Raw genomic sequence first — 12,250 nt, 5'->3', positions numbered from 1 at the left:
GCGGCTAGTATTATTCTCCACAAAGTCCTTCATCTACAGCCCACAGGGTGGAGAAAGATGGGTCTAAGGCCATATATTGAAAAGGACTTCGACCAGTTGCCAATTACTATCTCACTAATGGGTGCTTGTGGGTGGCTTTGGGTTCTCGAACAATTTATTGTCAAAAAGTGTCTGTCTTCTAGCCAATAAGGGAGAGGGCCTACATTTTTAAGCACACTCAAGCACTGATGTATTCTTAAAAATTCAGTCCACTGTTCTGTAGAGGAGCCGTAATAATTGTGTAAACACAAAAAAAGACCTGTCCCCAAGAAAAATGGTGTTAAGTGTTTGAGTTGTGAAAGGTGAAGCTAACAATGAGGCACAAGAATAATCTTGAATATATTACGCGTGTTTTTCTTAATGTCTCAGTTTTTTTTATTTTACCTCTTCATCAAATTATAAAGAATTAATGTACACTCAGATATTTCCACACACATTTTCTTGGGTGATCCTATGGCAATGTAACCGTTAACAAACGCAAGTCAAACCTATAGATGCCATACTCCATAGGAACTGGGATAAATGTATTGAATCACTCTCCTTTTGGACTGGGCCTTGTAAAATCAAGTTAAAAGGCCATTGGGAAGAGTTGTTGTAGACTTATAGTAGTAGTTCCAGCTCTGTATTTCATCTTGCACTACTAACTACGTTCTGTGATCTTAAAATAGGAAAAGATTAACTACGCTGGGTTGGTAAATTCTATCCGTCATAAATACCTATAAAGCAGAGTGAAATTTGAAATCATAAAAATGTCAATAGTAGTGTCAATGGAGGAGTATTGCAAATGGTTTATCATGGACCTAAATTTACAAACGTTACTAAGGATTCTGTATGGTCCCGTTATTTGCCAACTGTGTCCACTGGCGGACTCGGAGCGGACTCGGTCCATGCGGTAAGTCGTGAGGGGGTGACATCATGAGTTTCCCGCACCGGGTGACACCAACCCTAGTGACGCCACTGCTTCTGGCCATCTGTTTTTGCGGGACACATTGTATTAGGGTGACCAGATCGTGCGATCCAAAAACCGGGTCATTTCGCAAAAATAGAGGAAGGACTAAAAATGCACATCAATATATTAGCAAAGAATGACAGCCCTCATCTTCATAAAAAACACAGAAGAGGCACTAAGTAAATAAATAAAAGGTAATTTTTAAAACCAGCATCATACCTAGTAATTAAATTGTTTACTCATAACAGGTGCTTGCTAGCCTTGCTTTGGAACATCAAAAAAAGTGCCTCTCGCGATTTTCCATTTACCCTCTCAAAAATCCGGGACATGAGCCGTTTTTACTGACATCTGCCGGGACAACTGTTGAAAAACCGGGATGGTCCGGGCAAATCCGGGACGCCTGGTCACCCTACATTGTATCTACATAGAGCACCGTGCACAGCAGCCCTTTGTGCCCACAATGAACACACTGTGCTCCACAAAGGATACAGGACATTGTGTATGGCACAATACGCTTTGACCTCATAGCTTAAATCACATTCTTTATCTACTAGTGGCAGTGCACTTTACTTACTATATACTGGATAATCATACCAGACGCCTTCCCAGAAAGCACAGCACATGGGCTCCACGCAGAGCGTGGGGTTTCTTTTCACATAAACTATTAATATATATTTAATAAATTTGCATAAAGGAGGCCCTGCACATGCTCTAGATGATGTATGTGAATTATTGTAAAATCGAAAACTGAGAAACCACATTGGAGGAAACCAAATCATGGAAAACAAATTTTAAGAATAGGCAATTTTAAGGAGATACAAACATTAAAAAAATTAAAGGAAACATTTTAAAGGAAAGATCATTTTTATGATACATCCAAAATCACACCCTTGGGTGCAGAATAGGGGTACTGAGTGTTTTTTGGGATTAGGAATGGGTGCTGTTAAGGGGCGATGAGGGTTTCTTAGGGTTCAGGGATGGGTGGACTTTAGGGGTGAGGAGGAGTTTTAGAGATCAGGCATGGGTAGAGTTTTGGTTCAATGATGGGTAGGGAACTGGGGTTGTGAAGGGTTTTTAGTGTTCTGGAGTGGGTGAAGTTTAGGGTGGTGTGGAGTTTTAATGGTTCGCGATAGGTGGAGTTTATATGTCGAAAACGTTTTTACGGTTCATGGGGGCAAGATTTTAAGGTGGTGAGGGGTTTTAGGTGTCATGATTGGGTGATTTCCAGCAGTGGTGAGAGTATTTTTAGTGTTCAGAGATGAGTGGAGTTTTAGAATAGGGTAGGATTTTAAGGGATCTGGGATGAGTGGGCTTTAGGCGTAGGCAGGTGTATTTAGGGTTCAGAATTATGTGTAGTTTGGTGGGAGTGAAGGGTTAAGGAATGGGTAGAGTTTAGGAGTAGGAGATGGGGTTAGTTTACACCCAGGGAGGCATTTTTATGGGGCAGAGATGGAAGGAGTTTAGGGATGATAAGGGTTCAGCTAATTAAAAGCATCCAAAGTGGATGTTTGACAATGTGAAAGATATTCATCCAAAATAATGTCCCCTGGTGTAAAGGATTAAAATAAATACTTTAAATAAAAATGTTTCCTAAAGTAAGACCTGCCACGATTTTATTTATACCTTAATAAAGAATTATGCAGAAGACTATGTCACTAAAAAAGACTTTCTATGAATTCAATTCTATGAAATGGTTAATGCCATTCATCTTGAAAATTTCCATTTAACCGTTTGGATAAAATGGTTCCTCAGTAATGGTATTCCATTAAATCCTTTTTCTATGAAATCACATAAAACAGCTCTGGAACTCTGTAAAGGAGATTGTTTCGGCTCAGACTGTTACATTAGAGAAACTGTGGAAGGTGTGCATTATCAAAATATTTGTCACCACATATACTACTATAACTGGAATGATCTAATGATATAGTAAAATTAAAAAGAAAACCCAAAGAGAAACAAAACAACAGATCCAGCAAATGTCCAGGCGTAGCCATCATCTTATCAGTAATTTAGGTTCTCACTCTGGTAGTTGTTTTGGATGTAACAATTCTGCAAAGTGCAATCTTTGACACTGGGGTGCATATTTATGAGACTTGTGTCACATTTACACTACGCAAAGTGGTACATGCGTAATGCAGGTCTCTAAGTCAGATTTATGAAGCCAGGCAAAGCCACATTGCATGGCTATTAATAGCTCCATAAATCTAGAGTTAGTCACGCAGTGCAAATCACTGCATTACCTTCATCTGCGCAAGGGGTTCCCACGCAAATCCCATGGTTTTTGATGCATACCCTGATTTACCAAACCTAGTAAATTTGGGAATGGGCCAAAAAGATATGCCTCCTCAGGTGAGGCATAACAAGGAGAAATATATCTGTTTTTCCTTGTTTCTTCCTCTTTCTCTGTGTGCTGTATTCTGCAGCCCACAGAGAAAGAGAAAAACGCCTCCATGGATTGATTTTATGCAGAAGAGTGCAACAGTCCTTACAACGCAGCACAGTTGCACCATGGTGCCTGTGTTGGTGCTAGGCTGCTGAAACGGCACCAGCGCTGGGGGAAAAGACAGGACTGTGCCATATTGCTTAAATGATTTACGAGAAGCGTTCACATGGAACTCCTTTTGTAAACAAATTCATATTATCACAGTTAATTTCTGTGTTGATTTAATCAAGAATCAAGAATGATGGTGGGACAGAGCACGTCTGCCTAGAGTTGGTTTATACAATGTTAAAAGTAGCCAGAACAAATACTTTCTTTTAACTTAATTCAGTTGAATCAAGTTTTTAATTTTGTTATGATACAAAAAGGAAAATTACAGAAGAATTATTTCCATATTTTATACATTTACTTTTTTGTTGTGAACATTTAGTTTTTGTGAGTCAATTTCTTGAGAAGAGGAAAAGAGAGTGATAAAGGAACCCCAAGTGACATAACCATAGACTAAATATGTGTGACAATAACATGAATTTCAATAAAACCATGGTTATTGGTATTTAAAACATTAAAAGGATAGTCTAAAGAGTGAAGCACCAGAACAATCTGGTTGTTCTTCTCCTGCATAGAAAATTTAACAATTTGGACATCCCTTTTAAATACCAATAACTGTATTTTTATTGAAAGTCGCGGAATATCAAGGTTGAATAGTCCTGATTCCAGGGTTCAGCATTGAGTCCATTACTTTTTAATCTTTATCTTGCTCCACTGTTTGCTTTGATAGCCAACTGGGGTGTGAAAGCAATTTCCTACGCTGATGACACCCAGTTGGTCTTCCTTTTCAAGGAGCAGACAGTGGATGCTTTCAAAAATTTCAAAGGCTGTATGGGCGATATACCACAATGAATGAACTCGAATAAGTTAAAACTCAATGCTGGGAAGACAGAGGTTCTGTTCTTCGGCAAAGGCCCAGTGCCAGACTCAGATTCATGGTGGCCTCCAGAATTGGGGCAACCACCAAAGCCGGCTGTTTATATCCGAAATTTAGAGGTTAGATGGGAGGCTGATCTCTCTCTCTTAGCTCAAATACAGCAGGTTTCGGCAGTGTGTTTCAGTAAAATGAAAAACCTCAGGAAATGTTTACACTTCCTGCCAGAAGACTGCCGAAAATCAGTTGTACATGCCACAGTTACTTCTAGGCTAGATTATGCAAATGCCCTCTACTTGGGTCTTCTCAAAAGAGCTATCTATCGCCTTCATCTGATTCAAAATGCGCCTGCGAGACTGGTTTGCCGTATTCCTTTCCGACACCATGTCTCTCTGCATTTGCAAAAGCTCCACTGGCTCCCGGTGGAGAAAAGAATCAAATTTAAGGCCTTGACTCTTGATAGCATCCCACAGCATGGTTGGGGTGGAAACCATGCCACTAGTGAGGTCAAATTAGTCAGTAATTGTGTCTTGGACAAAGTCTGCAGGGGAGTCATCGTTGAGCCAACAGAGTTTCAGGTGACTCGGACCAGGTTCGCTGCCCCCGGCTTGCCTTGTTCCAGCAGCACTAGAGAATCATCGGAGAGCTCTCTGGGGAGTATGTTTGCATGGATTATGTTATCTATGTCTGTAGAGGGGGTGAAAAGGCAGACAATGCAGGAGGAAGTGACGTTTGATGGGGAATAGTGTGTGAATTGCCTGTCCCTTTCGTGGTGTAGCTGCCAAAATTCCAAGAGTCCCAAGTACTCCGCCAATATCCACAGGCGTGTGAAATAGCTACTGAAGTGACATCAGAAACCCTTCCTGAGTCCATCACTGCATTGGAGTTGCCACCAATGATAGTCAAACTTGGGGGGGGGGGTATCTGCCAGTAGGTGAGAGATGGCCTCCAATGTGGAGCCAAATAACTGTGAGGGAAGAAGACGCTAATAAGGGTCCACACCTGTCCCTCTAATGGTCCCACTACCATCAGAAAATAACTGGAGGGCTCTGTGGACACCCTGTGGGCTATCAGTGGAACTGTTTCTTCAGAATGACAGCCACCCCAAAGGAGCCCGGGGTGCAGCCCTAGTGGTAAACCCTTGTGTACCCATTTGGCCCCAGAAAGGAACAATTTGTAAGAGAGTTTCTTGGAGTAGTAGTACCCCTGGCTACATGCTGCATAAATGCTCCCCTCTTGATTTTATAATTGAGGCAATTAACCTTCTAGGACAATAGATTATAGCCTGTTGGGGGGGGCGGGGCAGAGTCTGGAGTGTTAGCCATCAAGGGGGAGTTACATGCTACAGAATGCCACAAGGGACCAGGATGTATGCTGCCAAACAAGAACAAGAAAGCAGTAACATAAATATCGGCCACAACCTGTAGCTACCCAACTGCCATCCCCCTATATACTTCTCCCCATGAGGCATGGCATCTGTCACCCAAATAACAGCATTAAACAGGACTACCCCAATCTACAAATAACAAAATATTTAAATGTGTGCAGGGGGGCAGTGTATGCCTGCATGTATACTGAAGTGGTATGCAAATTGGCTCTAATTTCAATGGGTCATGGATTTTTCCCTCGCTGGATCCCGATTGGCCAGGGAATGCCTGTTTCAGTGTCATTGTTCTGCAGGTCAACCGTGGCTGTGGGACGCAGGTGTTTCTGTGTGACAATTGCGGGTCCACAAAGTGGTGTCTCCTTCTTCTTCTCTGTGTGCAGTGTGGAAGTTGTGTCCATTTACAGGTCCCACTTTCACAAGCAGACGAGCCACGCGAGAGTGATAGTGATAGGGGCACTGGGTGTTCGGATGCTCCTCCAGACATAACCAGGCACTTTCCAGCATTCAAACAAGAGGGTCTTTTCCCTGTAGATAACTTTGAGGTGAGCCGGGAGCGGCAGTATATATTGTATCCGTGCAGCTCTGAGCTTCTCTTTCACGGGCAGAAATGAGCAACGCTTGTGCGGAACTTGAAGGGTAGAGTCTGGGAAAAGCATGGCAGGGGTTGATCCACAGCCGGGTTTCTTGCCTTTCTGGGTCTTTCTGAGGATAACATTTCAATTGACGAAGTTTAGATCTTCAAACCGGTGCATCACTTTGCTCAGTTACAAGCTGCACAGTATTTGTCGTGAGTTTGCTCAAGTGAAAACATGACTCCAATTTTTCTTCTAACTGAATCATATTTATTTCATGTTTCATCATTTTTTTAAATTCATAACAGAGGCAATTTTGAGCATTTCCTAAAACAAGCAAACATTTTGAAAAACTTGACGTGCAAGGACTCATTGTCTTGTTATATTGCGAAGTTTAGTTCTTGCAATCATCAGTCACAGAGATGCTCTCAGAGGTGGTTAGCCCATCAGACCCATGGGGGCTGGCACGGATCATGGTGGGGGAGGGAGGGGAGAAGCAGGGGGGAAGTAAAATAAATGTAAATAACGTACCTTATCGCCGTATCTCTTGGCGTCCCTCTGTTCTGTCAGGAAGCAGGAAGCACCCAGGCTCCCCATAGCCAATCACCACGCTGCAATGCAGCGTGGTGATTGGTAAGCACCCAGGTTTCTCTGAGCCAATGAAAACGCTGCAATGTTGTGATTGGTCTGAGCACCGTGGTTCGGTGGTCAGCCAGGGACTGAGGGCCTGGGCATATTCTCCGCCCAGGCTGTTTGGCCGGCCTGAGCCGGTCGGGCAAACAGTCATGCACACTGATAACAATGCGTACTACTCCCCGTGGGTGCCTGTTATTTCCCTGGTCCCGCCCCAAGACACAAATAAAATAAAACAAATAAAAACAATAAACCACGGTTTATTATTGTTTTATTTTAATTTCATTTGTTGCTGCTGGAAGGGGGCGGACCCTAATAACTACCAACTAGCAGCCCTCCTCGATAACGAGGCAAAATACTTTGCGGGAACTCTCTTAGAGGAAATTGCGCAATGGGCAGATACAAATCAGATAATACCATTGAACCAGACCGGTTTCCGGAAAAACACTGGAACAGCTACCAATATTCTGGCCATCTCTCTAATGATCGATGCAGCAAAAACAAAAAAACTGCCGCTGCACATGTGCTACATCGACTTCAGTGCAGCGTTTGATAACATCGAGAGAGGCAGACTTTGGGGGAAACTGACACAATGGGGAATACCGCAGCCGATTCTAAGCATGCTGAAGCTCCTACACTCTGACACCTGGGTGCAGGTGAAGCTAGGAGGCGGCACACACCTGTCATCCAAAGTTCGTACCACCAAAGGCCTGAAGCAAGGGTGCGTGCTTGCCCCAATATTATTCAATCTGTTTATGGCAGATCTATCAGACACACTCAACATTTGCAACTCCGACTCCCCGAGGCTGGGGGGGAAAACTTTGAGTAACCTGCTGTATGCAGACGACGTTGTGCTACTTAGCCACACCTACATCGGCCTCCAGCAGCTTCTGATCCAAATGCACAGCTATGCCACGGAAAACAAGCTTAAAATAAATCTGAGCAAGACACGCACCATGTCGATCAAAACCAAGAAGAAGTCTCAGAAGACATGGGCATTAGGCGGTCAAAAAATAGAGTCGGCATTTGTTTATAAATACCTGGGAGTTCTCTTCGACAGAGACGGCACCTTTGCACAACAAAAGCAGGAAGCAAAAAGGAGAGGGGCGTGCATCGCTGTCACACTAAAAAACATAGCCAATCAGCTGATGGGGCCAATTCTAACCCCCTATCTGAGAGTTATCCAGGCCAAGCTACTCCCCTCTATCTGCTATGGCAGCAAGGCGCTGCGTGGGAGAGACTCCAAGAACCTGGACACAATCCAGACAAAAGCCTACAGAACAATGTTTTCCCTTCCGTCCTACACATCGCCGGCCCAACTTAGGCTGGAATTTTTTCATTGCAAAAACAAGCCCTTGCCAGACAGGGAGCATACATCAATTGCTGCCACAAACTCCGCTCGGCCCCCACCAACACTCTAAGCTCGCTGCTATGGCAAGACATCCAAAATAGGGATAAATCTCAGGCAAGATCCTACCTGAAGACTGCTCTGGTGGCCACTAATCTAACTGCGATTTGGGACATGCAACTCGGGCACAACTCATTTAAAAAACTAGTCTGGAAAACCGTTAAAACACTATCCTTACTAGAGGACAAGGCCACATTCGCTAAAAGAAACCATGCCTGGATGTCATTAAACTCTTATAAAACGCTGATACCACAACCCTACTTCAGCCAGGGTTATCCTAAGACAATAAAACTGAAGTTCTTGAAACACAGACTAGGGGTTCTGCCCAGCGGAGAGTATCTTCCACCATGGCTCAGGAGAAACGGCCACGAAGTCTGTCCTTTTTGCAAAACAGACAAGGGCGATATACTTCATCTGACCTGCCTTTGCGAAGAGCTACGGCCAGCCCGTCAACAGCTCTTAAAGGCCCAGCTTAAGCAGCTAGGAACTTGCACAAGAAGGCAAGCGGTTCTCGCCTGCCTGAACCCTTCGAACACGCAGATACGTTAAGTTCCTTGCAATGATCGAGCAAAAATTGTCATAGATAACATGTAGGCGGCCTACAGGACTCACAGGAATACGCTGCCCCGCCTTAAAGACAACTGCTCCTTGCTAATCAGACTGGGTTTTTCTGTGTACGCTTTTTAACGACGAGAATAATGCACACATCTTAATGATTTTTTAATGTATATATTATTTTACTTTTTTCTTATGTTTACTGATTGTAATACGCTTTGCACTGGTTTTAATTAACTATGCATAATAAACTTACTTACTTACTTACTTACTTACCGTGGGTGCCTGTTATTTCCCTGGTCCCGCCCCAAGACACAAATAAAATAAAACAAATAAAAACAATAAACCACAGTTTATTATTGTTTTATTTTAATTTCATTTGTTGCTGCTGGAAGGGGGGGCAAAGCTCCTCCGCCATAGAGGAGGAGCTGCTACTGTACCTGAGACCTGTGGGCCATTTCTATTATAAAATAGGATGATAGCTCTGCTGTCGGGAACCATGGATGGAGCCAGGCCATTATGAAGCATACTGGGTGAGGCCCTTCCATTCTCTCCAGGATCCCCATTATGAGGATGCTGTTTCCCCTGAATCTATCTGCTGTGTCTTCAGGCCTTGCCTCCAGAATGGATACTTTGTGCTGAAGGGCTGTCACTGCAGCCTGCTGGGTGTGTGAAGGGTCCTCCACTGTTGAAAAGGTGGACTTGTGCCTCAGTTACTCTTTCTGCTGTGTTGTGCGGATTCTGTGTGGATAATGGTTGGTCTAAACTCAACTTGCCAATCTTGTCTTCAAGGGAGACCTTGAATCTTAAATATATTGGAGTATGGAAGCAGTGGACTCTTGCAGGGTGGGGGCCTCTACGTCTCAACTGTCCTGCTGTTCGACGTTGGAGGCGGGTCTGGCAAATTTGTCTATTTTGCCTTGAGTGGAATGCATGTTTAATTTAACTTTACCTGTGGCAGGGGTGCGCTATCTCGTAGGAATGAGGTTGTGGGAACTGTCTCTCAGCCCAGGGGCCGTGGAGGAGCCTGCCTCTAGTGTGTGGGAGCGAACCAGGGTCTCATACAATCTCCCACAGGGGAACAGGCAGGAAAGAGGCGGTCACACGGGGGATGCCACATTAGGGTGACCAACTGGCATGGGTGCAAATTGAGGATGTTGGGTGTGAAAATTCAGAACAAAGGGTCAAAATTCAGGACAAAAATACAGGATAGAAGGTCAAGTTTCAGGACAAAAATTTGGGACCAAAGGTACATTTTACGGACAAATCAGAGGAGATGACGAAATAGTATATGAGTAAGAAAATTGACAACCAAAATAAGTATAAGTCAAAAAAAGTTTTTATTAGGTTGGGACGATCGTACACTTCACAGTTTTTCAGTATAGCAACTGAGCAACTGTGCAGGTCTTTTTGTAGTATTTCATTTGATCATAATCTATTTTATATAATTATTTTCTCTCTATTCTTTAAATTCATATTTCATTTTCTTTTCATATTTCCCTATTCCATAGTCCCATTCATTTGTTGTTCCCCTTGTCCTTCCTTTATTGTTAAATCTCATACTGTTTCTTCATTCGCTTTCTCACTCCATTTATGTCATACGTCTTTTTGATTTACCATAATATTAATTCTTAATATAGATTACTGTAATGCTCTTTTTTTGAATGCACAGGCCAAAATTACTAATAAACTTCAGCTAGTGCAGAATGCGGCAGCCAGAGTCCTTCTCAAGATTCCCAAATTTCAATCCATCTCCTCCCATTTGCAAAACCTTCATTGGCTTTCCATCAAAAACCGTACCAGATTTAAGTCCCTCTGTATAGCATACAAAGCAATCAACAACATAGGTCCTGCTTTTCTCAGAGAGGCCTTTAAACCGAAAAACAACCCCAGAACCTTGCGCTCTTCTTCCTATCATTGTGTTAACATTCCTCGCACCCGAAGAGTCAACTGGGGAGACAGATGCTTTGTAATAGCCACCGCCAAACTTTGGAATTCTCTCCCCACTTACATTAAAATCAGCCCCACCCTCATGACCTTCAGGAGACAGCTAAAAACGTGGCTTTTTACTCAGTAAACTGCCCTTTCTGTTTAACTATTTTCTGTCTGACTACTTTTGATCTATAGCGCCGAGACACCCACGGGTATTTGCGCGCTTTAAAAGTCGCATAAATAAATAAATTCACTTTTTGTCGCCTCTTTTACCAACTTCATCATCCTTTGGACCCCTCCCCACGGCTGCATCACCGTGATTATTCCTGTTTTGTTTATTAGGTTCTTATCCTGTCTTGCGCGGACCTGCGAGCCACAAATTAAAGTTAGGATTCAGGAAGGGCAATAAAATGCTTTTATCTGACCCAGCACCACCCTTCCCGCCACCACTTAGTGGGTGCTTCAATACACCCTTGGCCAATTGTCATTCTTTATGTGATTTTTAAAAAAATGTTTTTATTAACCTTTTGTCAAAAAGCTCTCACAGTACATCTGAATGCAATTGGTGACGTTACAACGGTACAAACATGTCATCATGATTTAAACAGTATTCATATGTTATGCATATCGGAGGCATGGGTCTGTCAGAGTCTGTTGCATCTTGAGCTTAGAGGGGGAACTGGGGGAGAGGAACGGGGGAACGTGTTTGGGAAGAATGAGACTGGTTACCATATCAGAGGAGATACAGGGGGAAAAAGAATAAACCGGGGAGGAGGACGGGGCGGAGACCGAGCCGGGGTAGCAGGGTCAGAGAGATTGTTCGGGACACATCTGCAAGAGGTTAGGGGCGGGAGGGGGGGAGGACCAGATACGTTTGGGGATCGTGTAGTGTACCCCCTAATGGGGCATTGATGCTGTCGGGATTGTAGCGTCACATTGGGAGGTACTAGGAAAATCGCGCTTAATGGCTTGCATAAGCTGGTAGGACAGCGCGGCCCATTCTAAGGCTATGGGGTGTTTACTCTGACCTTTCGCTTCCTCCTCCCTCAGGGCGTCCTCCTCTGCTGCCACCCACTTTTGCAGTGCACCCACCCATGTCTCAAACGAGGGACCGGTGATCACTCGCCACTGCATGGCTAGGTTGCTTTTTGCTAGGAGCAGGGACAGAGCAGCGTATCGGACCTGTACTTTGTGTGTCTTTGGCCTGCGAAAGATTCCCAAAGCAACTGCTTCCCAGGAGTGTAGCTCTGTGAGACCTGTGAGAGTGCAGATGGAGTTGAGTATGGCTGACCAGTAAGTCTGAAGGGCTGGGCAGCTCCAAAACATGTGTTGGAAGTTTGCATCGGGAGAGCGACATCTGGGACATACGAACAGTGTGTCTGGGTAGAACCATTGGAGATGCGCCGGAGTCTG

This window comes from Lissotriton vulgaris, chromosome 5 (assembly GCF_964263255.1).
Source record: "Lissotriton vulgaris chromosome 5, aLisVul1.2, whole genome shotgun sequence".
Lineage (NCBI taxonomy): Eukaryota > Metazoa > Chordata > Amphibia > Caudata > Salamandridae > Lissotriton > Lissotriton vulgaris.
The sequence above is the reverse complement of the archived record's forward strand: the minus strand, read 5'-3'. Positions refer to the sequence as shown.